The sequence below is a fragment of the Molothrus aeneus genome, chromosome 3 (genome assembly GCF_037042795.1).
Source record: "Molothrus aeneus isolate 106 chromosome 3, BPBGC_Maene_1.0, whole genome shotgun sequence".
NCBI classification, from domain to species: domain Eukaryota; kingdom Metazoa; phylum Chordata; class Aves; order Passeriformes; family Icteridae; genus Molothrus; species Molothrus aeneus.
The window spans coordinates 59,575,254-59,588,028 of NC_089648.1; positions in this window are offsets into that span (position 1 = coordinate 59,575,254).

The window sequence follows — 12,775 nt, forward strand, 5'->3', positions numbered from 1 at the left end:
GAAACAGCTGCTCACAATACTTTAGTTTCTCTCAGTCACATCTTATCAGCATTAGACACATCAACCATGTTTATGATGCTCAATATTTTTGAAATGCCAGACTACCTTCCTGAATCAATACTCATTGCATGACACTTCCTACCTCCATTGCCAGCATTGATACATATTTGCCATTGCTGAATGTTTACAGTGTTATGGGCCACCAGGGCTGCATGTGATACTGGTTTGATGACATCTGCCCTTTACAACCTAGATGAAGCAAATGAGGAATCTCACTCACATAACTGCAGTAAGAATTAACATTTCGTAGACTTTGCCCACCTCATGCTGTGTTAAGAGCCTTGTGGATCTGGTTCCATGAGAAAAATATCTATTGTAGCATCTGCAACTAGACTGATTCCACTTATCCTGATTTATTCTGGTTTGTCCTGATGTAAAGAGTCCTCCTCTTTATAGGTTTTTCCTTGGTCTGTTCAGCCTGGAGAAGAGGAGACTGAGAGGAGACCTTATTGCAGTTACAACTTCCTGCTGCGGGGAACAGGAGGGACAGACATCCCTTCTCTGTGGTGCCCAGTGACAGGTCTAGAGGGAATGGCCTGAAGTTGTGTCAGGAGAGGTTTAGGTTGGATATTAGGAAAAGGTTCTTCACCCAGAGGGTGTCTAGGCACTGAAAAAGGGTCCTCAGGGAAGTGGTCACAGCACTAAGCCTGACGGAGTTCAAGAAGTGTTTGGACAATGCTCTCGGGCACATGGTATGACTTCTGGGCTGTCCTGTGTAGGACCAGGAGTTGGGCTGGATGATCCTGATGGGTCCCTTTTAACTTAGCATGTTTTATGGTTAGGCGATTCAGTGACTCAGGGACTCCTATCCTTCCTCCTGTCCTTTATCATTTATTTATTTCTCCTCCTTTTTACAGGCAGAAAATTGGCTTTGCTAGCCAGAGTAGAGAAAGAACATTTCTTGTATCCCAAATGGTAACTTTCTGCTTTACTCTCACTTGTAAAATAAGTTTCACATCACCAAGCCCAAAGCCCCTCTCCCATCCGTATGTAGCATCCTGCTGTTGTGTATGCCCAGTCCTTTTAAAGAAGCCCGGGTCCTCTGAGAGCTGAATGAAAAACGTCATTTTGTTCAGTGCATAACATAAGGTATGGTGGGTGGCTGCCCACGCAGGCAACAAGTACAAAAATCTGTCTTCAGGCTGCTTCCCACACATTTCCCAATCTTCCCTTGCTCCCCTGATACCGTCCTGAACCTGGAGCCTAGAGTCAGGACATACTACTCACTCCACCTTTTATTCTTGTATCATCTTCTCTGAGGTCTCTACTTCTAGACTAAAACCTGATAGAATGTGCATAAAGCTGTGGAAGATCTCTTTTGTTGCAGGGAGTGCAAGGAGAAAGGACAGACAGAGAGATGAGCTTTGAGGCATTAGTCCATCAAGAACAGGTTTGTGTTCTCTTTCCCCCTTCAAATGTTTTGTTTTGTAGTACCTCCCTACATAAACACAGAACAGAATCTTTCTAGTAAACTTGTTTCCTGAGAAGAGCCAGCCACTTTCCATACCAGTCTAGTCACGTGCAAAAAGATACAGCAACTCAAGATGCAGCAGTGGTGCCTCACTGTCCCTCAGGGGCCCTTTGATGGACTGGGAACATTTACCTGCCTGAAAGCTCAATTTCAGGCTGGTGGCACTTGTCCTTAACAGGTATAGGCAGAACAACAATGCTGGAAACAGGATTTCTGGCTGTCGATTTGACATGGCGTTACTTCTGGTGACTGAAGGCCTGAGGAATTCAGTCCCTTGCTCCTTTACACTTTCTTTTGACTGCTTTCTGGGATGGTCTGGCACTCTTACACAACATGCCAAGAAGGTCTATTTGACAAAGAAAGAAATGGGTTGAAGACATACAGGTTTCCAAGACAGAAGACAGCTCCATTGAGGACTGTCAAAAAAGGACAGAAACAGGGGGCTGGCTGTGTGGGGGTGGGCTGCTTGTAAACAGGGGGTTCAGATATCTGTGCCGATCAACAATAGGTGTCTGCTAGCCCAGACCATGCTTGTGGACTGGTATTTTAAGCAAAAATCAGTAATGAGTTTTTTCTACTCTGGGATCGGAATACAGTTCTACATTAGCCTGTGTAGAGTTGATGTCTTAAGTTTTACTTTTCATGTTTGTCAGATTCTGTACTGCCTTAGCGTGTGACTCTGAACTTCATATAAAGTGTTAGCAAGTTCTCTTCACAGTTTAGTTAGACAAAGAAATCCTCTTCCACCCAAGAACCAAGGCCACCGCTACAGCTTCAGGCCCAAAAAATGTAAACAAAAGCTAATTGAAGAGAGCAAACTGGGAGGATGGAACTTCATTATCTGAAGCTGTAACTGGACAATTAACCCTAATATGTAAATGGACCAAAACTTATAAAAGTGTGAAAACTCATGACTGGTTGTCCATCTTGGTTCGAGCCACAGCTGGGCTCTTTTACTGCCCAAAGTAAAAGGCATCAGAGTCAGCTCATAAAATTTTTTGAGGTAAAAGAAAATCATCTCATTTTGTGAAATAATAAATTCTCAGTAGGAAAAAAATAAGCAATCACAAACCAGTTATATATAAGAATATTACTTCTTAACTAACTTTAATATTGTTTTCATGTGTTGAATGAACTGAATCATTCTAGGATTTGTTTAGTATGATCCAGTTTTCTTTAGATAGAGTACTGTAAAGGGAATAACGATCCTCCTTTAAAAATAAAAATTCCTAGCCCTTTTCTTTGTAAGGAAAGGATTTAAAAAATGTGTAAGTGTACTTACATTAGATTTAAGGAAATGAGCAACTGAACTTTACTTCTGTATCATGACACAATGAACTTTACCTTTGTGTCAAGATACAATATACACAACATCGTGTGAAGTTAGAAATATCTCTGGACACATCTTATTGCTAACCCCTAGCTCACTCTGAAGACCTTTAGCCAGGTCTGTTTATAATGAGTGCTGTAGGTGCACAAGACTTGCAAAGAGGTGAATAGTAAGAGCAGAACACACAGAGATTGATAGAAAGAGGAAAAACATTTGGTTTACAATTCCTCCCAGAAGGCCAAAATTGACTCTAAAGTAAATAGACATTGTACAAGCTATACCAACACAACCATTTTTAGTAAAAATAAATATTTTCCTGGTCTCTGCCTAGGAAATAAAAGTTGGGTTGTGTTTTCAGCATTCAAGACTCAGTTCTTTTGATAGTTTATTGTGAAAAAACATGATACAGATAATAGGGATAGTTACACTATTCTGTGGATGTATTACCTTAAATCAACAGCAATTTACTTTAACAACTTTTTATTGCAGACTTTCTGTATATGCCAGTAATTATTATTGCAAATTTGAGAAACTGAGAGTGTCTTCCAGGCAAAACAGCCATATCAATAGGTATTTTTTGCCTTTCCTCTGGCTAACATTGTGTGAAACCCAATATTGGTTTTCAACCCTTTTTCTCTCAGCTGTAGCTAACAATCTCTGATTGGGAAAAATGATGAAGATAACTTTTAAAGGTATCACAGAATGACAGGTGTTCATTGATCCTTAATTTTTCTCATTTCTCTTCTCTCTTCTCCTCTTCTTCTTTTTTTAGCATGCATTTCTTATTGTTTAACTTTGCCTATCTCTATCAGCAAACACACTGTATGTGGGAGGAACACAACACACAAATTCAGTGCTGTTCTAACTGCAGTAGTAACAGTTGGAGTTCCTGATGGTCTGGACATGCATAAGTCAGTGGGTGCCCATGGGATGCACCCATGATGCCCAGGGAGTTGGCTGATGTCACTGATCAAAGTTTATCTCTGGATAAACTTCGATCAATCATGGCAACTGCAAAAAGTACCTGAAGACTGCAGGAAAAGGAAATATTACTCCTATCTTGAAGAAGGGCAAGAAGGATCCAGGGAACTACAGTCCAATCAGCCTCACCTTGATCCTTGGAAAGGCACTGGAGTAGCCAATCCTGGAAACTATTTCCAAGAAAAATCATATGGAATGGCCAGCATGACTTCACCAAGTGAAATTCATGTTTGACCAAATTAATACATTTTTACTGTGAAATTTCTGGCCAAGTAGATGAGGAGAGAGCAGTGGGTACTGCCTGCCTTGACTAAGCATATCTTCAGCTGTGTTAGATGAGGTATTGACCTCAGGTCAAAGGAGGTGATCCCTCTCCTTTACTCAGTACTTGTGAGGCCAAACCTGGCGAGCTGTGACTGCTTAACCCAGAGAAGAGAAGGAAGAGGTGGGCTCTTATTAATATATGTAAGTACCTGAAGGCAGGGTGCAAAGTCAGTGGATCCTGGCCCTTTTCAGTGGCGCCCAATGGCAGGACCAGAGGCAATGGGCACAAACTGAAACACAAAAGGTTCTGTGAATACATCAGAAAACACTTTTTTACTCTGTGAATGACCAAGCATTGGCACAGGTTGCCCAGGTAGATATGTAGTCTCCATCCTTTTATTCAGAAGCCATCTGGACATGATCCTGGCCAAGCAGCCCTAAGTGATTCTGTCTGAGCAGAGGGGTTGGAGACAGATGAATTCCATAGATCCATTCCAGCCTCAACCATTCTATAATTCAGTGGTTCTTCTCACAGGAGCAATTTAGACTAGAAACCTTAGAAGCTTAAAATCAAATTTGATCGGTGTAAGAAACAAATTACATGAGAAATTTTGTCCATAATAGGACAATACTAGAACTGGTAATATTAGAAGTATCTCATTCATCTCATTCAGTCTCTCATTCTACTTTAAAGTTACCCTTAAAAAATTCATTAATACTTTTCATTAAAAATATGTACTGATAGAGGTAAAAATGAGATATTTAAAATATTATAAAATTATTTATGTTGTTTAATCATGCAGTGGTATGTGTGTTATGCATAATTTAGGCTACGTTTTACTTAAAAATAATGAGCTAGGTATTTTACACACACAGCCACAAAAAAATCTTCCCCATAATCAAACCACTTTGTCAACTCTCTTTACATTTAATGAGCTGGTTCACTTAGAATATACAGCAATATCCTTTTTTATGGCTAGGTGTATAATATAAGGGATCTTAATACAAAGAAAGAGCTGCAGGAGTTGGTCAAATGTGAGCTTCAGCAGAGACTCAGAGACACACTGTTTTTTCCATTCTCATTTCTAACTTCTACTGCTATCCCCTCTCTACTCTGCTCAAATTCATTGTTTGCTCAGCTCCCTTCTATGAAATTGGAGTCAGCAGCTGGATTTTCTACATACCCAACCCCTTAATGAGTCTTAATTATTTCATCATCTTATGGACTGACCCTCAGAAGTGAAAAGTCATGTGCTTGTGACTCAAAGGGAACTGTTTGTGAGGGTCTGCGATTTGGCAAGAAGTGCTCAGTAATTCTGTGTTTAAAATATGAATGACTTCTTTATACACAATTTTAGAAGTAACAATAAATCTATTGTATTGCTATTCCAGTGTGTTGTAACACAGCCTGTGCACCAGCTGTTCTTGTTTACAACATGAGAAAACCCTTCACCATAAAGGCTCTTGTTTAAACAGAAAACATGCCATATATTGTGATCATGCTATAAGCATGCAATTATTATGAAAAATTATATGATCTAATAATATTATTTGATGATTATTTAGATCTAAGTAGGTTGAGGTCAAGTGAATCTTTATCTTTCTTCTTATCTTTTCCATATATGTCTGTACATGGAGATATCTATACAGATTTAACTTAGAAATAACATGTTTATTATTATGCTTGCTCTACTAAAAAGGTAGTAAGGTGCTAATGTAGAATAAATTGGTTTGGTTTAATTGAGTTAATTTGCACCTTCTACTGTTTTCTCAAAATTGGCCTATTTTTTAATCTAAAAGGCTGTGTCGACATATGCAATATGTAGAGTGCCCTTCTATTTATGTAATACTGATAATAAGCCACCACACAATTCCTCTTAAATTCTCAGTAATGAAGTGCTGGCATGTGTCTGATTTTTCTCCACATGGTTTTAACGAAGAGCTTTTCAGTTTTACTAGTACATAATTAGAATATATGCATAAATCCCACTCTATTGCTCCAATGTAATTAAAGATCTTTCTTCAAGAAGAAAATTATAAAGCTTTTCTGAGCAGAGTTGCTGAAACCTGAAATCCTTGACTAAATGCATTTTTACGCATGAATCAATCTTCTGAAATAGTTCTGAAAACAATTAATAATGGTCTGCTTAAGAGAAAGCATCTTAGTTGTTTAATGTGGGAGAGAAGTTTCTCAACATTTCCTTCTGCACAACTTTCATAACAGTGTTAAGAAAAGCAGAGTGTTCAGGCATTCTGCTCATGTAGAAGATACAAAACTCCTTTGTGCTAATTAGCTTTAAATAAAACTCCTTTCAGGTAAAGTAACTTACATTTTTGGATGTCTTATAGTATACACACCAGTAAAGTATAAAGCAGAAGACTCACTCTTACTCCAAAAATAGATATTATAGAGCTATATTAAGTAATGCTAATTTGTTTAAACTTTACCTCCTTTTGCCCAGGGTGCAGCAGAGGCAGCTAACAGCCATAACACTTTGCACATCTATTTCTGGGCTTCTTTTCTTGCCTGGGTTGGTTGGAGAACTTCCAGGAATTTGTCTAAGAATTTTGAGATGCCGCCTGCTGCTGGAAAAGTGTGAGTACTAGAGGCTTTGGCATCTAGCAAACTCAGTTTATAAAAGTATCTGCTAGTCTTTCCTGCTCAAAAGGTGCTTAGAGCTTTTGTCTGCAAGTGACTCCTGGTTATGGAGTGTCAAACTCCCACAGGGCTACAGCGATCAAGCCACCGATCACACACCTGCGGTGCCTCAAGTAGTAACTAATGACACATTGTTTTGTGCAGGAGAGTTAGGGAAGGGTGTCACAAAGCTGCTTAAAACAGCATGGAGCTGGAAGACAAGCCTGGGCATGTGCCACAGAACACAGATCCTGTCACCAGCTCGAGCAGCTAGTGGTACAGCAGAGGCCTCAGCTCGGAGCTCTGAAGGGCAGCTGTGGCCACCCAGATCTCTGGGGCTTCAGGCAGCACCTGGTGCCTCTCCCTGGGCCAGAGCAGGGGAAGGTGGTGTCCTTACCTGCAGGGGATGTGCTGTGGCTCAGAACCTGCCTTGCCAACAGGAGAAGGCAAGAAGAATAAGTGGTATCAGAAAATGTGAAAAAGATTAAAACAGGATCTTCGCAATGATTCTGCAGAGACAAAGGCTCAAATCATCCACTGCAGAGAAGAAGAGGAGAAGAAGCTGGCATTTTCTCTAGTCTTTCTTTTATCACCAACATTACAGAAGCTTTTCTTTTCTACAGAAGCTGCCCTGAATGTCTCTGACTGGATTTATTTCTATAAGAGCTTTAACTTTCCTAGCCAGAACTCTGGCAGTTTGGACAATCTCTCTGTCCAGGTGACCTTGCTTATACCTGCTGTAGGCTTCCTTTTTGTATTTGATTTTGTCCAGGACCTTCTTGGTCATCCATGCAGGCCTCCTGGTGTTTTTTCCTGGCTTTCTCTTTCTTGGGATGAATTGATTCCAAGCTTGGAGGGGGTGATCTTTGAAGATTAAGCCGCTTTATTGGGCCCCTCCTCCCTCTAGGATTTTATCCCATGATACTTTACCAAGCCTGAAATCCAGGGTAGTGAGCTTGCTGTGTGCCATCCTCACTGCTCCAAGTACCTCAAATTCCAGCATTCATGGTCTCTGTGACCAAGGCTTCACATTTCTCACCAGCCCCTCCTTTTTGGTGTCTCCACAATGTGTCCACAATGCCAGTAAGATCATTGTCCTGCAGATGTGTGCACAACTCTAACTCCTCTTGTTTATTCCCCCCATACTACATGCCTTTGCATAGCTCATGAGGCTGACTTACCAGCTGGAGTAGCTGAAATTCCTTTGGAATGCTTTTCAGGTGCTCCCGTTCTGACCTGATCCCTCTCCAGATGCTGGACATCTCTTACTGGTACTGGCATCACACTGGTAGACATGGAATTGACTGACATTCCTCTTCCCTGGCAACTTTAAAGTTATTCTAAAATTTAGTTTTATGTAGATAATTTTAGTTTTAATTACTATATGATCCTATTATGAACAAACTATTTCCTCTCTCATGTTCCCTTACCAGCAGCTGCAAAAAATGTGAAAATATGAAGATTTCATATGGTTACTCTTCAAGCACAGAGACTTGAATGATCCCACATTTTGGATTTATTTTTAATCAGAAATGCATTTTGGAATTGGACACTATCACTTCCCAAAGCAACAGTGGTTTAAAAAAATCGTTAAGACAAAAAGATGTGACAAAAAGAAATAAAATGCCTTGTTTTATAATTGAGTTCTTGAGGAAAGATTGTTGCTAAAGGGGAAAAACAGTAGAGATAAACTGCCATTGAAGCTCAATGCATTTCTAACCTAGGGAGAAGAGCACAGCAGTTTTATGGTCAGGAACAGCAAAAGTTCTACTCATCTGTTTTCTCTTCTTTTGTTTTCTCTGCTTATTCTCATTTAACCACCTGTAAAAATTTATATAATTTCGATTTAATTATTCCATACTGCTTATTCTGATCTGGGTAGGATTAGAATTTCAGCTGCATAATTAGAATTTCAGTTGCATAATATAAGCCAGTTAACACCTCAGAGCATCTCTTTAACTGTCACAGCAAAGGACAGCAATTTGTTTTGCAGTGCTTCCTTTCTTTTTTCATTGATGTATGTCTGTGTTGTGAACCTATGCTATTTCACTATTTATCCACATATTTGAACTTTGTCTTAAAAAAAAATAAATATAAGAGACTGCGAGGAAAGTCCCAAATCAACCCTTCAAAGTCTAAAATGTATCTCATCAAGAATGATAGTAGAATATTTGTTTCCAAATGACTGTAAGCATCACAACACTAAGTAATCATCTCTGTAATTTCAACTGCTCCTAAAAATTATGATTTTATGGAAAACACTAAATGAAATGCACAGACAGATGACAATAATGCCATGCATATAAGTTACACCTGTGTCTTCCCCTATTGATTCCTTGAAGACCATACCTATAATGAAGACATAAAATAAGTGAAGAAACTCTTCTTATAAAGAATGAATTCTTGAATGCAGATGCTATAGATGAGCACTGAGGGAGCAGAACTTGCTGATGAAGCAATACAGTTGGACCTGGGAGACTACAAACAAACACAAAATATTTCAGCTCTGGTGGAAACACATTTGCTTTCCTGAAAGCAAAGTAAAAAATCTCTTATGCTGTGGAACATATGTACAAAAATATCTAGCACGGTTTTCATGTTGTACATCTCAGTTATTTCTGAAGAAGTGGAAATAATAATTTTATGTGCTATGTAAAGAATTGCTGCTGTCTGCTGCTCTTCATTGTCATGGCAATTTTATTTCTCAACAACTTTCTCAACTTGAATCACAGCCATCAACTTCACTTGTTATTTGTAGATGGGCTTTATTGCTTTCCTATCCTTCTCCCTTAAGTGGCAGATTGCTTCATCTGAATGTTACATTTCCAGGTAGCAAACTCTTGATGTTCACATCTTCACAGTTCATTTCACAAGGAAGGGGAGGAGGATGTTAGTATCCACCATCCACCTACCTACATCATGCAATTTTTTCAGACACAACAGACTATTTATTAGTTGTAGTGTGTTATTAATATATGGCTTGTTGGATTAAAGGGCAATATGGATTAAAGGGCAGTATGCTGTGACTGATAGTTCTTTTACCATACCATCTAAAATTAGACTAGAAATACATATTTATTTTTGTACAACTATCATTTAAATTCAGCAGAACAAGAACAAAATTGAATTAACATACCTTCTACTATTGTCACTTAAGTTTAAGTTTAAATTCATATTAGTTCATCAGTCCAATAAAAGAATTATGCCATTGAAACTGTATATGTACAGTTTCTACCAGTTCTGTGTGGCACAGATATTTCCCACAACCTGAGATCCTTTCCCAGTTCTATGAAACAGGTGCACCACTACAGAAAGGTGTATCTGTTTTAAAAGTGAGCCTGAAAAGGCAGTGCTGAAGAGCTGGAAATATTATTTATGATTTGCTGTTGTAATCTTAATTTAGCTCCTTTATGCATCATTACAATAGTCATTTACCACGTAATCACATATTTTCACCCCATCTTATCCTGTGCTCAGGGGATAGTCTCCACATAGCAGAAAGTTATTCAGAATCACTTTTTAGTCCACATTCTTGCACTCAAGAACCATGAAATTCCTTCTCTCCATAAGATGATAAGGTGACAATTTAGTAATGTAAGCATTCAACTTCCTAAATCAATGAGAGCAAATTACTTCCAAATATATTAGGTTTCAAATTTGTGCTTATTGCTTTGGAAAATGAGTGTATCTTTTTCTACTATAACGTTTAGCAATAGGGTTGCTAAATGTAACCTTTTAAATGTAAATTATTTTATTTACTTTTATTTACAAGTCTGAACAAATTTTTTGCAGAGATTATTGGCAAAAAATACCAAAATTATTGATGAATTCTAATGCCAAATTTAATCAGTAGCTGGTGAGAGCAGTAAGATGGGCTACATTGTAGCAGCAGTTACAAATTAAAATAATCATTCAGGAAATGCACAGTATGGGGTTCACTTCACCTGCCTTCACATGACTATAGTGCAGAGAGGTATAGAACTCTAAGCCAGTAATTCAGGATTTCCCTTATATACAGAGGGAGAGAACAGCCAATTTCATGCCACTGACCTATGGCATCCAACCTGCTTGAGGTGCCAACTTTGAGCTGAGACAAACAATTCTTTAGCAGCATCTATTTTATTCTACTGATTATATGAAAGAGGCTTAAATGGGTAGCTCAGAAAATTTCTCTGCTGTTCAGAGGAATCCCATCCATATTAATTTTTTGTAAACACCATGATGCAACTCACTAAAATCTAACTTAAGTGTTGCAGGCAGAGAGAAAATACATTTCTCCATGAGCTATAAGACTGCCTTGTCTTTTCTGGATATCATCAGCCATCTTAGCCCCATAAATGCTAATCCTTTCCTAGATAATGGTGATTTCTCTTCAGTGAACTAGCCAATGGGAAAATATAAACCTCTAGACATTTAAGGACTACATCATGATACATATGTACAAATGGCCTCAATAAAGGTCAATGCTAACTTCTAGCATGTGCATCTCTTGAGAGCTTGATTTGTAGCACAGATATTCCTAGAGGTTCATCCCTGGGATAGGTTTAAATAGCCACTCATGATGAAGTATCTTTCTGTCTTTTTACTTGGCATTTTCTCTGATCCTCACAAATTGCATTACTTCTTCCAGCAGAATATCCTTAACTGTGAAAATTGCCAGAACCAATTCTCTTTCCCTCTAATGCAAGAAATAGAAAGAATGTTAGCATGTAGGAACTTTGAGAAACTCAAAGAATCCACAATTCTGGTTACATATGAAGATTTTGTGGCATGTCTTAGAAAATATTCTATATAAAGTAACAAAAATCTTTATACTATGACATCCTGTCCTTGAGCACTTGATCTTTCCAGTTTCCTTTCTGTCTCTATGCATGTTCTTAACTTCTCTTACACCATGCAGACCTATGTTTCTAACACTCGGCATTCCTACTGTTTTCTTTTTTCTCTATGGGCTTAATTCTTTCCATGTCCTTTAGGTTTTGAATAGTGCCTTCTCTTTCTTTAGAAGAAAAGTCCTCTACAAATTCTGGTTCGTGATCAAATTCTTTCAAGAAACTTCCAAGTACTCATCTGTTCAGTGTAACCACTCCATTCTTTTCCTTTTTTATGAGTTGGCATCACAATAATCCTTTTTTCTCTGGATTACAGTTTATCTTCATAGGACAGGGAAATCATCTTTCATGTTCCTCTAAAGTGCCACATGCATTTACACTCATATACTTTTTTCTATTCACATGCTTGAATATAATTTTGAATAACTGTTTAAAGAGTTGCCGGAGTAATATGCAAAGAGTACTCCACAAAAAATCCTTACAAAAGCATACAAGTAAACATAAGTGAATGCAAAGAAACCTTTTCAAACACATGCAGTTGATTCCTAATGTTATCTTTCATCATGTGCTGTGCATTTTCTGCATCTGCTTTTCAAATTTGTATATGTGGCAGAAACACCTGTAGATTAATTTTGCTAAGAAACCTGAGCATTCAAAGAAACATCAGTTAAAAGTGTTAAAAAAAACCCTGTTGCAAATATTTATGTTAGGGATCCACAGTACCAAAAAATTAAATCTTTATTTCACTACCAAAAAAACTTCCCCATCTCAGCCATCATTAACCTTCACCACTTAAAGGGTGGATGGACAGTCTGTAATTTTTTTCTGGATATATTTGTCAAACTGACCAATCTTTTGTTTCAGGTACTTTTTAATTTTGCACTGTGATCTCTATTCTAGTTTAAAGTCATTCAGGCATCACCAAAACCTGGAGTAATACATCTAAAGAGTTTCTTTACCAAAAAGGGCCCTATTGAGCTTCTGGGATAGTCAGGATGCACCCAAATTGTGTAACAGTGCAGTTACAGCAGTGCACCTCCGTTCCTGGTTGCTCCATCATACAGCTTTGGAGTTCCATGGGAAGACACCACAGGTCTAGCTTTGCCTAAGATTTTCATGCTCTCAGATACACATTTATACAAAGGCCTAGTGTGCATTGACATGGAAAGATTGCAAAGGCCCTTTAGTTGCAAACTGAC